Source organism: Pogona vitticeps, chromosome 6, assembly GCF_051106095.1.
Source record: "Pogona vitticeps strain Pit_001003342236 chromosome 6, PviZW2.1, whole genome shotgun sequence".
Lineage (NCBI taxonomy): Eukaryota > Metazoa > Chordata > Lepidosauria > Squamata > Agamidae > Pogona > Pogona vitticeps.
Window position 1 is genome coordinate 49,331,125 of NC_135788.1, and position 18,049 is coordinate 49,349,173.

The following is an 18,049-nucleotide window of genomic DNA, read 5'->3' on the forward strand; positions in this document are numbered from 1 at the left end:
CCAGTTTGTTTTAGGGCATGTTCAGCTACTGCAGATTTTTCTGGTTGTTTTAGTCTGCAGTGTCTCTCATGTTCTTTGATTCTGGTGTGGATGCTTCCTTTTGTGGTTCCAATGAGAGTTGATGAGATTGATGAGTTGATGAGATTGACAGATCAAGGCCCCTGCTGAGTGCCAGACAGCTCCCCAAAGGCAGATGGCTTCTCTTAGACAAAATAGATGCTTTTCTCACAGACTTAATTCATGTTATCCACTGGGGGAAAGGGTTGTGGCTTCTTTTAGGCTCCCATTTTTCTTACTAGAGACTAGATTGTCCTCCAGAAGATTAGTGCTTATGTTGGATCTCCTCCTCTCTGTGTTCAAGGACGTTGTCCCCAGAAGAAGGAGTAGTGGTGTTATTTTTCTTCTGTTTTCTTTCCAAAGCTTCATTTGTATAATACAGAGGCAGTAGGTATTTCTAATGTCTCTCGGCAGCTCCAGCGGTAATTATCTCTGTGTTTGCTTTTGACAAGGTTAAAATCATGCCTCCAGCCAAAAAGTAAGGTAGCAGCTTCAACTAGATAAAAACAATAAAACCATATAAAATGAAGTAAAATAAAGATAAAATCACCGCTGCTTAGGCATGAGCATACTGCCTGGCCAAGCCAGAACCGGAAGCCCGATGCTATGTGTCCTCAAGTCACTTCTTCTTTTTTTTTTTTTTAATTATATAAATCCAACCATATTGATTTAACATCATGTCACCAGGGTACATCTTATAACCATTTGTAAAACAACTGCTACACACATTACCCTCCTAATCTATACAACATCCTTCTAACCATTGATAGAATAAGTCCCATGTTTGATAATATTTTGTATCTTCTTTTCCTTTGATTTTCAGTGTTAGTCTGTCCATTTCGGCGCAATCCAATATCTTTTTAATTATTTCTTGATCTGTAGGTGTTCCTTCATTTTTCCAGTACTGTGCATAAATAATCCTCGCCGCTGTTAGAATATGCAGTATTAAATATACATTTTGTCTATCAACACTTTCTGGTATTATACCTAACAGAAAGAGCTCTGGCCTAAAATCTACATGCTTTTTGATTATTTTAACAAGCCATGTATGTATTTTGTTCCAAAAAATTTTTGCTTTATCACAAGTCCACCAGAGGTGATAATAGGTTCCAGTTTTTTTTATGACATTTCCAACATTTACTTGACCTGTTAGAATACATCTTAGCCAATCTATCAGAAGGTAAATGTCATCTATAAAACATTTTGTATAAATTCTCTTTATAAGATGTTGCCATTGTCATCTTATAGTTTCTAGACCACAGCCCTTGCCATTTTTCTAAGTCAATATTGTACCCAAAATTTTTTGCCCATTGAACCATCGTTTCTTTGACCTGTTCATCCTCCATTTTCCAATTTAGAAGGAATTTGTATACTTTCCTAATTAATTTATCATCTGATGTTAACAATATTTGATCAAAAGTTGTCTGTTCTGTATAAAAATCATACATTTTTAGATCCCGTTCATATCTTGATTGTATTCGCATTATAGACCACCACGATGCATCTAACCCCTGTTCTATAAGATCTTGTTTTGGCTTTAATCTCCTATCTTTGTCTAAAATATCTGTATAAGTCAAAATTTTTCTAACATTCAAAAGGTTGGGATGAACAAATGCTTCTATGGGTGAAACCCATCCTGGTATTTTCGTATATATTTTCATTTTTATTTTTTCCCATATTATATATAGGGAGTTTCTAATATAATGGTTTTGAAAATACCTATGAGTTTTGGCTTTCTGATACCATAAAAAGGCATGCCAACCCAACTGTAGATCATGTCCTTCTAAATACAGAAGTCTCTTGTTTTTCAGACTAATCCATTCTTTCAGCCAAGTCAGAGCAGATGATTGGTAATATAAGGTCCAGTCAGGTAAGCCAAATCCTCCGTTTTCCTTGGATTCTTGGAGCATTTTTAGTTTGATTCTGACTTTCTTCCCTTGCCAAATATATTGTAATATCACTTTGTTTAGATCGTCAAAATATTTCTTCTCTATTTTCACTGGCACTGTTTGGAACAAGAAAAGTAGCTTTGGCAAAATGTTCATTTTGATTGTTGCAATTCTTCCTAATAGTGATAGTTGTAAGTTTCTCCATTTTTCCAGGTCTATTTTTATTTGGTTAAGTAGTTTCATATAATTATCTTCTTTTATAGTTACACATCTAGCAGTTAAATATATTCCAAGGTACTAAACTTTTTTAACTATTTGTAAATCTGACATCTTTAAGAGTTGATTTTTTTTGCTTGGCTGTTAAGTTTTTCACTATAACTTTTTTCTTTATTTATCTTCAATCCTGCTACTTTCCCAAATTCATCGATTTTGTCCAGTAGTCTCAATGTTGTTTCCAGTGGGTCTTCCAATATAAACATCAAGTTGTCTGCAAATGCTTGTAGTTTGTAGCTCTCGTCCTTTATTTTGGCACCTTTGATCTCTGGGTCGTTCCTTACATTCCTGTTTAATACCTCCAGAGTTAATATAAATAGCAATGGAGAGAGTGGACATCCTTGTCTTGTGCCTTTTTTTATATTAATATTATCCGTCAGTTCACCATTTACAATTACTTTAGCTATTTGTTCATTGTAGATTGTCTCAATTACATTTGTAAAATTTTTGTCAAAATCCATAGCTTTTATTTGCTGCATCATAAATTGCCAGTCCACATTATCAAAGGCTTTTTGGGCATCCAGGAAGATTAATGCCATTTGCTTCTCTGAATGTACCTCATAATATTCTAATATGTCCAAAATTATCCTTAGGTTATACCTTAGTTGTCTTTTTGGCAAAAATCCATTTTGATCTGAATGGATGAACTCCATTAAAAACTTTTTCAATCTTTCCGCTATAATCACTGCAAAGATTTTATAGTCCACATTCAACAATGATATTGGTCTAAAGTTTTTATATGCGTGGAGTCCGTATCTTCTTTTGGTATTAACGTGATATATGCCTCTAACCATGTCTTGGGTATTTTAGCTTCTAGTAGGACTTCATTGCAGACCTCTTTTATTGGTAAGCTTATTATATCCTGGAAGGATTTATAAAATTCCGCTGGTAATCCATCTGGTCCTTGAGTCTTATCATTTTTTTGTTTTTTAATTGCTTCCGTTACTTCCATCATTGTTATTTTCTCATTTAGGAGATTTTTAAAGTTTTCTGGTACTTTAGGGAGATTTGCCTTTTTAATATATTGTATTATCTTTTCAAGAGAAGCTTCTTGAGTGTCATAGAGATTAGCATAATATTCTTTAGTTATTTTTTTATTTGCTCTTTTTTATATTGGAGGTCTCCGTTTTGATCTTGTAGCTTCGTTATCAGTCTTTTTTGTTTTTCTTTTTTCAATCTATAGGATAGCCATCTTCCAGGTTTGTTGGCATTCTCGAAGAAATTTTGTTTAGCTCTTTTGACTTGTTGAGCTAGTTCTTCTGATTCTATTAAGTTTAATTTATGTTTGACTATCTCCATCTGGTTTTTAAGAGTTTTCTTCTGCGGTTCTTTTTGTAGCTCTAACTCCAGTTTTTTGAGTTCTTCTTTCAGTTTTGTACGTTGTTGGTTTTTTCTTTTGTTCCTCTTGGCTATGTATGAAATGGCCAATCCTCTAAAGTATGCTTTAGCTGTATCCCAGATTGTTTGCAGGGATGTTTCCTCTCTTTTATTCTCTTTGAAAAAGAATTCCATTTCCTTTTTAGCTCTTTCCACAAATTCTTTATCCTTCAAAATTTCCTGATTTAAAATCCATCTTGTCTTTTCTTTTCTCTCTCCTTTCCACCGCATTTTCATTGGATTATGGTCTGCCCAAATATTGGTTTCTATTTCTACTTCCTGTATTTCAGTTTTTAATTCTGAGGATAGCCAGATCATATCTATTCTCGACCAGGATTTATGTCTATTTGAGTAGAAGGTAAATTGAGAGCTTTTAATATTTGTTTCTCTCCATATATCTTGTAGTCCTAATTCTTCTGCCATCTGAAAGAAAACGTTTGGCAATCTTCTCCTTCCCTTTTTCCCTTTTTGGCCATTTGTGTCCTCAAGTCACTTCTGATGTGTGGTGATGATACAAATTAATGACCTTCATAATGTCCTATCATTAAAAACTCTGCCCAGATCTTGCAAACCGACACCATCCCATGTTAGGTTGTTCTTACTTCCTCCCTTTCCCAGCAATATTGCCTTTTCCAGTACATTCTGCTTAACTCTTGTAAACTAACAGCTGTAGCTTCCTTTATTGGGTCAAGATGGTCTACAGGATATCCTCTCCTGCTCACTACCATTCACACTTGTCAAAAAAAAAAAACACCAGCCATGACAATTGCTTTGTGTTTGGTTAAAAAGTGATTAACTGATGAAAAATTGAGTCACTTTCTGAGATGTTCCCTTGCTTGGTGTCACTCTGTGAATGGTAGTGGGTAAAAATTGTTGTCTCAGCTGCTGACAGTAGTATTGTCAACATTCAAACTCCCCTTTTTGCTGTATTGGCTTTAATCACTCCACATGATTCTCTATCCCTCTATTTCCTATGTAACTTTCGAGAGCTTCTCTTTTAGAGATCTAGGAGAAAGCCGTTGGGAATCAGGCGTGTGTCTTACCAAGTCCAAGAGCACCAGCTGTGAAGGTTAGTATCAACTACAGTGGAAACCTTGAAGCAGTTGTATTGCCTGATTCCATTTCTCTGATTTAAAACTGATTGACATTTAAAGCTTAAATTTGCTAAATTCTCTGATACTTCTCATGCTAATGTTTCTATAATAAGTATATCTTGAGAAGGTGTTTGTCTGTTCAGCAAGCTGAGAGGCCATTTTCAAACTTAAAAACAAATTAAAATAAAGATTAAACTATTTTTTTCTTTCCTAGCTGAAAGCCAAAGCTTTAAAGTATGTCCCTGGTTTGTGTTGCAATCAAGGAGGAGAAGGAAAAGAAGAGAGAGTTGTTATTGTTTTTTTAAATTACTGAGTTGGAAATTATCAGGAAATTTTCAGAGAGTGGACTGTTAGTTTCTGTGACGTTCCCTTTATCTTTTCCCTTCACTTGCCTGGCCAGTGACCTAAGTGTCTGAGCCCCACAAATCATCAAACATTACAAAAACAAAACTGAAAAACAAGTTTGAATGGGATCCAAACATAATGAGGATTTTGTAACATGGTTTACTGATTTGTGGCTGCTTTTTGATAGCAAATGGCCAAAGCTACTGACTGAACCACACGGGAGTAACAGCATGAAAGAACACGGGCTTTCCCCCTCCCACACTCCCACTGCAGGACCTCTGATTCCACTCAGGATTTCAACAAGGGCTGAATTTTAGAGTCCTTTTCCTCCCATACTGTACCCCTATATCAGGGGTGGGCAATTGATTTCTATAAGGGGGCCACATGAAAAATCTGAACTGTGTTCGGGTGCCGAAGCAACTTTAAAATGAAACAGTTATGTTATAGTTTTTTATTTTAAACTTGTTAATCTTCACAAATACTAAAGAGGTTTTTTGCGGTATGTTAAAGATAAGCAACTGATCAACTTTAGACAAAAAGCTATAAATGATTTTGATGTTCAAAACTGTCCGCGGGCCAGACAGGAGCGGCTTGCGGGCCGTATGTGGCCCTCGGGCCGCACTTTGCCCAGGTCTGCCCTATATAGACGGGGAAACATAGAGGCAGCCATGTGTTAAGCAGAAAACAAAACAACAGAATGCAAAATTATTTTTCATAACAATCATATCTAATGAGACTCTGAGTCCATTTTGTACTGCCATCTTCCATCAGATTTAATTTAGTTTGCCAGGGGCTATGGGCTAATTTGATTTGCTATTAGCAATTTTTGATCTGCAAATTAAGGACATGCTTACTGATTGCTTGAAAGTGTTATAAGCCTTACCTTTAACTCAGTGATCACACCTGGACAATAAAGAGTGAGGGGAATATGGAGATAGTGATAAGATTAAAACAAAAAGAAGAAGAGCACCATACATTCTCTGACCAAAGAAGGAGGTAGCCGAAGGCTACAATGCCTGTGTGCATGGCTGTTCCCTTCCACTGCTGTTGACCACTGGCTGCTGCTAGTTCTGCATCAATTGGCTGTTCTCTTCATGAAGCAACATTTTGAGTGATGGTCTGAACTGTTTTCATGTGCATTTGGCATATAAGCATCAGCCACAGGAATGCCTATTATTTGGATGATTACGCCAATTTATTTTTTTAAATTATTCACAGGTTTTGTTTGTTTGCTCCAGCCATTTTTGCATTAGCTTCACATTACAGCTAATTAGACTTAGAAACACATTAGTCACTTTATCCTTCTTTGATACTCATTCTTTTTTCCTCTGCCTTTTCTTTTCCTTTCCTTCCTTCTTCTTCCTTATTTGGTTGAGTTTTTCCCCTCCCACCTCTTTTTTCTCCTAACTTTCCTTCTGCCAGCCAAAAAGAACATCTCTCATGCTGTTTGAAGAGGTCAGGGGCCCTACAGAGGAAGGCAGCAGATGATGTTGGCTGCAGGTCCTCTGAAGAAATGAATATCCTAGGCTCATTTCCACCTATTTTTGCTGTTGCTCAGAGACAATTAGGAAAGTCTTCCCCATAACTGAAGATCCTACTACATGCTTCAGAAAGAGTTTGATTAACTAAAACCAATTAATCCATTTAAAAAATACAGGATTAAAATCTGAAGGGTGATCCTGCCTAAAATTAAGGTTTTTTACGTTTCATGATTTCAATAGGGAAACCAACACAGACATATGCAGCCCAGCTTTTACAAGCAGCTCTTGCTTACAAGAAGCAACAGAGATAGAGAGAAATAGTTAAGGTTCCCTTCTGTGTCTTGTGTGCTCTCCTACTTCTTCATTTGTTGACTGAGGCCACTGTCACACTATAGAAATGCCCCCCCCCTTCTTTCTCACATCTTCTGCTTCCTGTTGTGGTCATGCAGCATTTATCCTATGACAGCAGTTCATACATTTTTAACAGTTCTGCCTTTTAAAGGCTAAATTAGATGTGGTATGTTCATTAACACCACCTGAAGGAAGAATGCTTTGGGGTGGCAGGCTAAGAAAATCCTCCTGGAGTACTTCAATCCATATTTGACTGAAGCATACCAACACACTGAAATCCCCATTCAAAAAAAAGTTTTTTTAAAAAAAAATCAAGGGAGTCAAACAATAGCAAGTAGGGGAGGTAGGACTGTATGACACCTTTGCAGTTTGGAGTCACGGTGAAGAAAAATTGGAAGAATTTCTCAACCATCTCAACAGCATCCACCCAAATATACAATTCACCATGGAAAAAGAAATAGAGGGCCAGCTCCCGTTCTTAGATGTCATGGTCCTACGCAAAACTGACCTCCGACTGGGACACAAGGTCTACAGAAAACCCACCCACACAGACCGGTACCTACACAAAAACTCCAACCACCACCCACAGCAAAAAAGAGGCATAATCAAAACACTGGTAGACCGGGCAAATCGGAACTGTGAAGCTCAGTTTCTCAGCACTGAACTCAATCATCTGAACTGGGCCCTACAGGCAAATGGCTACTCCAAAAATGAAATGACAAGCACCATCAAACCTAGAAAACAACACCGAACTGAAGAAGAAAAACAGCCACCCACAAATAAAGTATTTCTGCCATACATCAAAGGGGTCACGGACCACATGGGGAAACTTTTGAAAAAACACAACCTACAAACCGTATTCAAGACCACCACAAAAATACAACAAATGTTACGGTCAGCAAAGGACAGAAGGGACCTCCTCACCACCGCAGGCATATACCGGATACCTTGCAGTTGTGGCCAGGTATATATTGGAACCACAAAACAAAGCATCCACAACAGAATCAAAGAACATGAGAGACACTGCAGACTAAAACAACCAGAAAAATCTGCAGTAGCTGAACATGCCCTAAAACAAAATGGACATGAAATTCTATTTCAAAATACTGAAATACTGGACAACACCAGCAATCATTATGTCAGACTGCATGGGGAAGCCATTGAAATCCACAAGCACAAGCACAGAAAGTATGAAGCTCAACAAAACTTGGCTCCCAGCTATCAAACATACTACATGCAAAAGGTCAATGAACTCTACCCACCCACAAGGACAGGGGATTACTACACACAAAAGACCAGCTAATGACACCCATCAGCCACAGTGACAGATTATCTCTTCCCCTTAGCACAACAATACACCCACAACAATACACACTAATCACCCATCTACAGGAAAAGACAAAAGCCTATCTCACAGCCATAAATACTGCACTCCCAAGCCAACTACACCAGAGTACAGGTTGCTGTCCTCTGAAGATGCCAGCCACAGAGACTGGCGAAACATCAGGAAGAACAACCTTCAGAACACGGCCAAAGAGCCCGAAAAACCCAGAACAACCATTAGATCCCGGCCGTGAAAGCCTTTGCGAATATGTAGGGGAAATTGCTTTGCTTTTGAGGAATTCCAGTGTGACAATCCAAATTCCATCAAAATAGCAGTCCTTGGATCCATCACATTAGATATCCTTTCAGACATTTTTATATTCAGTAATGTGGTCATGAGCCCATCCATGCATTTGGTGTGATAAACAATTTTCCTTTCCTTTCCTTTCCTTTCCTTTCCTTTCCTGTGTCAAGGACTTCAAGTTTCATTGAGCCTTACATGAATGAACCATGGAGATCACAATGATGTCTCTTCAGAGATCAGTGACTGTGGATGAGCAACTCATGTAGACTTAGATTAAAGCAGCTTTTGCCAAAACCTGAAAACAATGCTGCCCTTGTAGTGCAAATGTGCTTTAGTGCCATGGAGGGATAATGTCAGCCCCTCCTTCACATTAAAACAATTAGCACGGGAATTGATCTGACCCACCTTTCCTCACAGCCAGCTAATGTACGCCATGTAGCCTGGGAGACCTTATATTTAGACAGGTCTGAGGAAGGAGCCCACAGAGTAATTGTCACTGAAAAGCCAATTTTTGGCATAAAATGGGCAAATACCTAATCTCTCGACCACGACTGCTAAGTGAAAGACATGCTATTGCCTCACCAACTCTACATGAGACAGACTGAATCCATAACTTTATCTTCTGTTTTGTCAGATGAAAGGGCCCTTGAGGCCATAGGAAGGGCCAAAGCACACAACAGACACAAAAAGCTACTACAACAGAACTGAATAAAAAAGAATAAAACTGAATGAGAAGACAAGAAAAATACTATTCATCAAATGAGAAGAGTGTTCAAAGCAATGACATTCTGGCAATGGACAGAAAAGAAGTAAGGCAATCTAAATTGCTACATACTACTTTTGACATCTCATGCTGCATTTCCAATGCTTTATTAAGCGGGAGAATATGAAGTGGTTTCACTGGATGCACTTGCATTGTTCCACATTATTTGGCATAAGCAGGCTGAGTGAGATCTGTAGAGGAGAAATTGTTTTATTACCCACTCTTCTGTACTTATATCTATGGTCCCTGAGAACTAAATAAACAATTAAGCAATGGATCTGGGATATAACCCTTCAAGAGGACAGAATGTGGGTCTCAGATTACGTGGCAACTGGGGATCATAATAAGAACTCCATCCTGTCCGAATATGTCCATCGTCTGCAAATCCATGAATGTAAAAAACCTTTTATTTTGGTTCATTTCAACGTTCTACCACTAGCCATTCTAGATAGGAGATATGACACATTCCGTACATTTCAGCATGTCTCTCCACATCAGCTGGGCATGATGAAATAGCTGGCCGTGTCTAATTATACCACCCTTACCATAAACATATTCATTCTCTATCTATCAGCCCAAATCTAACAAACATCCAAAGCAGATCTGATGAATTTTATACTCATCTGCTCATCTTGGATTATACCAATGAAGGCGGCAAAATTCTATGCACTGGCAGGCTCCACAAGAATGTGAGGATCACAAAAATCTGCTACTATAAGTACAGAAATTTCTGTTCTGCCTTCTCAGTGTTCTTAACATTGCAATAATTCTATGTGCCTGATTTTGATTGTAATAAAGGCTGAAATTCTGTTGCTCTGCCCAGTAAGTCACCCTAGAGTAGACCCACTAGATCAATGGGGACTTGATGAGTCCATTCCTCTTTATGTTCCATTGGAACTATAGTAGGAACTTACAAAAGGAGTGATTCACCAAATCCCCAAATATTCAGTTGGCCCATTTTAGTACAATTTACTATGCTAAGCAACAGGATTTCAGCCAAACAGTAATTGACATGTGACTCAGCTAAGTCTTCCTACATTTTATGCAAATCATTGCATATCCCAAAGAATTTTAATTAACAATTAACAATGTTAATTGATTCCCAAAAAACCATCACTATGGGAAAGCATCGCTAAGCGAAACACCATTTCCCATAGGAATGCATTGAAAACCGGTTAATCTGTTCCAATGGGAACGGATTACTGTCCTTAAGCAAAAATCGCCATAGGAAACATTGCTAAGCGATACAATGTTTCCCCCATTGGAATGCATTGAAGCCTATTCAATGCATTCCAATGCTTTTGTGATGTCCGTTTTCACTATTTTTAAAGTGTCTTACAATGTTCAAAAATGGTTTTAAATGCTTGGGATCATTAGTGCACCTTGCAAAACCTGTGCAAACTTAATTTGGCTTTGTTCTGAGTCTTCCTTAATTTTTGGTGAATTTTTTTCTCCCCCTTTGGAATGCATTGAACTGTAGGTTTGACAGCTGTCAATTAGAACCCGGCCGTGAAAGCCTTTGCAGATACATATAAAAGGAGTGTTGACAGACCGAACTGAAGGACACATTAGATGAGATGCTCGGTTCACATTTAGAAGCGGAAAAGTCATTTTTATCTCCATAATGTGAGTTTCTCAAAGATACAAATCTGCCCAATCAGGCTTCCAAATTAAGACTTCCAAAGACTGGTCACAAAAACTATTTGAAATACCATAGTATCGGTTTACTTTCTCTCAATTTATATATAAATAAATAATCTCTCTCTCTCTCTCTCTCTCTCTCTCTCTCTCTCTCTCTCTCTCTCTGTGTGTGTGTGTGTGTGTGTGTGTGTGTGTGTGTGTGTGTGTGTGTGTGTGTGTGTGTGTGTGTGTGTGTGTGTGTGTGTGTGTATGTGTGTGTGTAAAGTATTTAAAAAGTAGAGATACAGTGGGGTCTTGTCTTGAGAACTTAATCCGTATTGGAAGGCGGTTCTCAAGTCAAAAAGTTCTCAGGTCAAATCTGCATTTCCCATAGGAATGCATTGAAAACCATTTGATCCGTATCCGCTCTTTTCCGTCCATAGAAACTAATGGGAAGCTGCTATTCCACCTTCGACCACTAGAGGGGGATATTTTGTTTCTTTTTTTTCTTAGGTCAAGAAAGGTTCAGGGAAGGCAGGGAAAATACAGTCCAGGCAGTACAGTATCAGGCAGTCTGAAGACTGTCTCCCAATCCACTCTCTAAACGCTGGGAGGAGTGAGGAAGCAGACAGGCACCCTTTTCACTGGCCAACAGTTAACTGAAAGTTCAAATTTTGCACTTTCCCTGCCTCCCACGTGGTTTTTTTCAGTTTGTAACTCAAATCTAAGTATGTAAGTCAAGTCAATATTTTCCTATGAGAGTGGTTCTTAAGTCAAAATGTTCTTAACTCAAGCCGTTCTTAAGTCAAGACCCCACTGTACATAATATATATGCCAAATACACACACACACACTTTAAAAAAAATTATCGATATATTGATATATCAGGAACAGGGTTCCCTTAACGTGTGCAACTGCATGTGTGCCCATGATTTTGTCCCCTCCACACAGCTGTCCTCCTTTCCTGTGCACTCACAGTGATAGTTTCCAGCCCCTTTTGTTCCGGTTGCAATGGAACTCCATGCAGGGGGGTAGACATTTGCACAGTGAAGGGCAAACTCACACACTGTAGACTGTGACTGTGGAGAAATTTAATCAATGCAGCACTTACTGTATGTACATGGCATTTATGCCCCACCAAGTATATGAAAGAAGATCTAGCAAATGGCTGAGACAACAGTATTGAAATAGACTGCTTCTGGTCAAAAATCAGCTAATTATCTTAACATTTTAATTTGTTATTGAATTTATCTAGATTTCTCATACATCCATAATTTTGAATTGTGCAATACTCTGATGTGAATAAAGAGTGGGAGCATGAGAAATGGTACAGAACCTCCCCATTATATCACTAGATAAACTCTTAAGGAAAGTCTTTGGGCATGTTTTTGTGGAACTGTACTTTTGGCTATTTTTCTTCCCTTTTCCAGCCAATTGAGTTGATTTGTTAAACTGAAACACATGGTGTGGAGGATAAGCTTTAAGTCTTAAGGACTGTCCCTTATCAAGGAAAGCAGTAAAACTGTAGAAGACATGTAAATAAATACAGCTGTCTGTAAGTCTGACTAGAGAATTACTAAGCAGAGGACAGCTTTGATGAGGCCCAGCTGTTAAATGTGTACATGGAGCATGAGGGAGGAAGTATTTGAATATGATCATTTTGGGAGCCAATGTGGCTGTACTGGAAAGAATAATGGACCAAGACTCAGGAGACTTAGGGTCAAATTCCCATTAGGCCATGGAAATTACCAAGAGAGAGCAATGATAAAAACCAGTACTTAGATATCTTACATATCTTAAAAAACTTATTAGGATCACCAGAAGGTGGATGCAACTTGAGAATTCTTAAGAGTAATGCTGTCCCCAACAGGAAAAAAGAAGGGCACATAACAATAAACACTATAATATATTTTTTTGAAAAAGAAAAGGAAAAGGAAACTAAACATTAACGGTGAGTTTTACGGAAGGCTTTGTTTTGTTTTTTAAGGCTAGTTTTTAAAAAAACCATGCGTACTCTACTTTCAGCGTTAGAAAAGTCAAGCTATTCCAAAATCCTTCCTTCCTTCCTTCCTTCCTTCCTTCCTTCCTTCCTTCCTTCCTTCCTTCCTTTGTATCAGAGTGTTGCACAATTCAAAATATGGGCACACGTAAAATACAAGCAAAATTAAAAACCGATAGAGATGGGCACGAACTGCCAGTTCAGCAGTTTTAAACGAGTGGCATTTATGTTGACGTTGGCTTGGTTATTTGAGATTCCATGTTGTAATTTTGATTTTTTAAAAAATTTTGAGTACTGTATAACCACTTTGTTTTTTTTTAAAGTTTTATTGTTATTGTTGGGTTGTAAACCACCCAGAGTGTCCTTGTATCCAGATGGGCGGTATAGAGGATGGATGGATGGATGGATGGATGGATGGATGGATGGATGGATGGATGGATGGATGGATGGATGGATGGATGGATGGATGGATGTGCCAGTTTGGTGGATGGCTGAAAAATTCTTCTGCAGTTTGGCGCCCCACTGGAGGAAGCGGGGCAGGGAAGCTCCAGTGCTGCTTCTGAGAAGCAGAGCTTGAAATGTGTGCAGAAGTTTTTTTTCTCAATTTCAGCCATTGTCCAGCAGTTTCCATGAAGTGGGTGGGTTTGGCACTGTCCTACTACAGTGCTTCTAGAAGTGAAGGATTTGCTCGTTGCATGCTGTTGCCCAGGAAGCAACCAAGTGTATTCACAATGCTCTCCCACTCTTTGGGGTGTGTGTGTCATGAATATTAATATGCTATCTGCATGTACCAATGAGAGTGATAGAGAGGCGGAGTCATGAGATATTAGAGTCTCGGCAGGAGGAAGAGACACGAGGATGGTGAATTTGGTTTTTTGGGGGGAGACAGATTGCTAAGCAAGGGCTGATGTGTAGTGAACTGATGAAGACCATTAAAGATTGTTTAGTTCAGAACAAAATATGTTGGCTTAACCTTTATTCTTTGTTACAACAAACTATTTCTGCTTTATATAAAATAACACATTACCTCGACCTCTGTTATTAACATTGAAAGTTGATGTGAACAACTGGTGGCAGCTGAACAGCTCGCGGTGTGAGCCTTTGTTTGGTGAAACAATCAAGAGGCATATGGGCAACGTGACAGGGAGGTTACTTCCATGTCTTCCTTCCAAAATCTTTATCATACTCATATTAAACATACAGATGAACATAGGGATGATTTCTTGCAACTTCAGCTTTCTTTGTTTGTAATGGTATTTCCTTTTGTAAGAAAACATATTTTTTTATTAATTTTCATAGGGATAGGGGTTAAGGTACAAATAGGTGGACCAGGTAAAATAGGGAGGGAAGGGTTGAAAAGGGTAAAATTCCAGAGAATGGAACAAATATTCTTATATCCGTTTATACAGTTATATTAAAAAGGGAAATCATACAAAGAGAAAAACAATATAGCAATTTTCCAGGATATTTATTGTTACTAATCTTCCATTTTCTTGGACCTTCTCTTTCTTTTTATCTTTAAACTTACTGATTTTATATGTTTGATATTATTCTGCCAGTTTTATATTTACTGCTCTACATCAATATTCTAACCAATATTTTGTGCTCCTTTTATCATGTAATCTTTCATTCCTTCATCTTTCATCTCATTGACCATTTATATTTACTTAAATTTGTTCCCAAGAGCTTCATCAACTCCATCTACTGTTTCCTTCTTTGTCCCATCTGCCACGCTGTATGTCCTATCATCTCCATTCTCCTCCCTTCCATAGTAAAGTTCACCATTTGCTGCACTTCTATTGCTGACATCTCCATAAAAGGGGTTAACAGATTAGCTCTCAGCTGCACTGCATCTTCACCTTTTGCTTCTGAAGACTTCTGAGGTCCAGAAGTAAAATTGTTTCCCTCTGTTTGTGATTTTAGTAAACTGGTTTCCTGTCGCAGTTCTGATTTTCTTCTCCATTTTCACTGCAGATTCCATTTGTGTCCCTACGTCTTTAATTTGTTCAAATAGCTGATCTATCTCTTTTTCATCTGTTGTAATCCATTAAATAGGATGTCTTGAATATTCTTGAGAACGTCTTGTTCCATGATTCAAGCACTTACAGTATTGTCTATTTGTGAGTATTACTTGGATTTCTTTCTAGCAGGTGGTAAATACAATAGATGTTCAAGGGTAGCTTGTGTCTTGGGGCAAATAGCATTTACAATTTAATCTCTCTCTCCAGTCTTCATAATTAGCAATGGTTGGCAGGGGAAAGTGCTTTTCCTCCTTTTCAAATTTTTCCCCAAGACTGTTTCTGACAGTTTCACAGATTTAAATTCATCAGTAGTTTATGGTCATATTACCCTGCAGAAGTGCATCTTATTACAGCAATACAAGCAAAGTCATTTTCTCCCCTTTTCTTTTTTCCTTCTTTCTCTTTCTCTTTCTCCCAGTCAAGCTCAAAAGAAGGGGGGGACTGCTCACCAGTCCGGCCAGATATATATCTAGTCACTTTCTCTGACAGATTGCACCTACTCTATTCATTATTTAGGTCCCTAAGAGTTCCATATGTAAAAGAAGCCACTTACTTCAAGTTCTGGTCAGGCTCTGGTCAAGATTATTTTCCAAAATCCTTCTGTAGTTTTCCACTCTTTGCCAGGGACATTCACAGCTTTCTTCCAAGATGGCTCCTGCTCGATTTCTGCATTCAGATGAGACTTCAAAGAGGAGAAAACCCAGGCATCTCCTGGTACTCCTCCCTTCTCAGTCAGATTTTGTTACTTCAGACTTTCACTTCGCCTAGTAAAAGTCCCCCTCCCCAAGTTTGGGGGAGTCAAAACCGAGTGATCTTGGTCAGTTTCAGGAGCTCTTCTGAAACCCGACCAGTCTCGCTGAGATGAAGTCCCATCTCCCTTAATGGCATTTCCAAATGGAAACAGTCTTCTCTATCAATGTAGTATGAGGGAATCTTTTTTTGTAATCTCAGATAACACGTTGGTCCAAGTTCTAGAAAAGCTTAGGAGAAATATTTTAAACCAAGGACAAGCATAAAGGACCCACAGCTTAATGTGCATGGTTTGAATGCCAAAGGACTCATTTCATATATTTATTAATTGTGTTTTTCCACAGCAGAGCTTCACAAATGATGTACGTTTAAATAATAAAAATATTCTTTAAAATTTTAGTCTGTCCCACCTTGCTGGAAGGATCATCTAGCAGGTGATGAAAAAGGAAACCCACCTTTTACCCTTTAAAGGCAAAAGTGGATATATTTGACATTATTTAAGGCACTTTCCTAGGTTCCTATGACTCTGCACTAGGCTTCAATTTACTGCAGTCTTTCCTCTGTGACGGGATTCTATGTCCCTTTTCTGATCATAGTAATCTTAAATGGCAGAGCTGAAAGTGAATCTATCATGGTTATCTCTCCTGTTTAATTTCTGTCTTCTGCTTTAAGGCATAAATGTTCTTCATGCAGGTGCGGAAAACCTTTTTCTAATTCATTAATGAATTTTATTAATATACTGATCAAATTATTGTACAGTGGTGCTCCGCTATGCGGAATCGTCGCTAAACGGGTAGGGAAAATGTATTGAAACGCATTAAACTTAGTTTAATGCATTCCAATACCTTTCGTACTTACCCGTTCAGCGAGGATTCCAATTGCCGGCAGCCATTTTCGCGCCCTTGCTAAGCAAGGGCACGGCGTGAAAACGGCTGCCGGCAGCCATTTCCGGGCTTCCGGCGGCCATTTTGGAGCCACCGAACAGCTGTTCGGCGGCTCCAAAATGGCCGCCGCAATACCCGATCTTCGCAATGCGGGTTTTCCCCATTGCGAAGATCGGGTATGTTTCCGTATAGCGATCCCGAAAAAGGGTTCGCTATACGGAAACATCGCTATACGGTGCACTCGTTAAGCGAGGCACCACTGTACTTAGAATTTGACAGTTCAGCTAGACAACTCAATCTGCCTTGTCATAGCAGGAACATGTTTTTGAGATACAATGTGCCCATCCAAAGCTCCACATTTTGTTCACCTAAAATAGCATTTTGGTGAAACACTTGAGCCTCATTCATGCAGGGCCTTCAGCAAAATATGGATCCTGGCAGCATTGCTACCCCATCATCCTCTATTAGCACTGTCCAAGAATGCAGTGATGTTATTGTGCAGCAGAGCAAATCAACACTCTACTAGGCAATTCTAAAAATGGGACCAGCCCAAACAAAAAAATATCTTTGGAGTCAGACTTCAGATTAGCACCAAATTTGGTACAGGTGTAACACACAGTCCACACCTTCCTTGTGCCAAATATGGGGAAATCTGAGCAAGGAGTTTTGAGTTATGATTTTTAAAATTAAAAATGTTTTAATCTCCATGCAGAAACAAGCAACTTTAAACGTCCTCTGATTTTAAAAAGTTCAATAAATTGAAAATGCCAATCTTGCTTATCTTGAAAGAGAATTGTTGCCCCCACCCATTTTTTTTTAATTTGCAAGGAATCCAGGCTGCAGGAGCAGAAATATTGATCCTCCAGGGGCCATTTCCTGGTATTTTGAATCATAGATACAGTTGCACAATATCCCACATTCATAAACTGGATTTTTTAAAAAAAGAATTGAATAAAGTACTGCCAGGATGATTCTGTGCTTAGCATTTATTGGTAGTACCAATCCATCTAGTACTTCCAGACTCTTTTAAATCTGTGAAGTTTTCCAGTTGAATGTTGCTTGACAATCTTGTCCAAATTAACTTGTAGCAAGCTGTAGCATTCAACCTAAGTTATGCAATATGAGTTATGCATTATTCATGTTACATATTAATGTGGTTAAGAGGCAGGGCTGAAAGAGATGCTAAAAGGCAGAGCCTGAGAGAAGAGTCCGTCTGAGTCGGGAATCAGGGAGAGAAGGATAGGTTGGGGGTCTGAGGAGTGATTAGGCTGAGTGTAACCTGTGATAATTAATATAAAAGGTTAATATTGATGATTGATGAATCTTGAAGAATATGCCTATGAATTATTCCAGCAACCATCTGTAATTAATAAACTAGTTCTGTTGAAACGTCAGTACTGGATAGACCTTCATATTTCTAAGTAAACTAGGTTGATAAAAGAGATCAATTGGTGGCAGTGTATCAGAGGGAGTGCTGAGGTACCTTGTGAGCTCTGTGTTTGGGGAAACAAGCAGGGT

General features: G+C 38.5%; 1 long non-coding RNA gene across 1 annotated transcript in view; it reads left to right on the top strand.

The window, feature by feature from the left end:
- Window positions 1-11,181: 11,181 nt before the first annotated feature.
- LOC144583499 (uncharacterized) overlaps window positions 11,182-18,049 on the top strand; it is a 53,493-nt gene continuing 46,625 nt past the window's right edge. The window contains exon 1 of the long non-coding RNA XR_013537292.1: window positions 11,182-12,828. This is a non-coding gene — a long non-coding RNA (uncharacterized LOC144583499). The remainder of the gene's footprint in view (window positions 12,829-18,049) is intronic.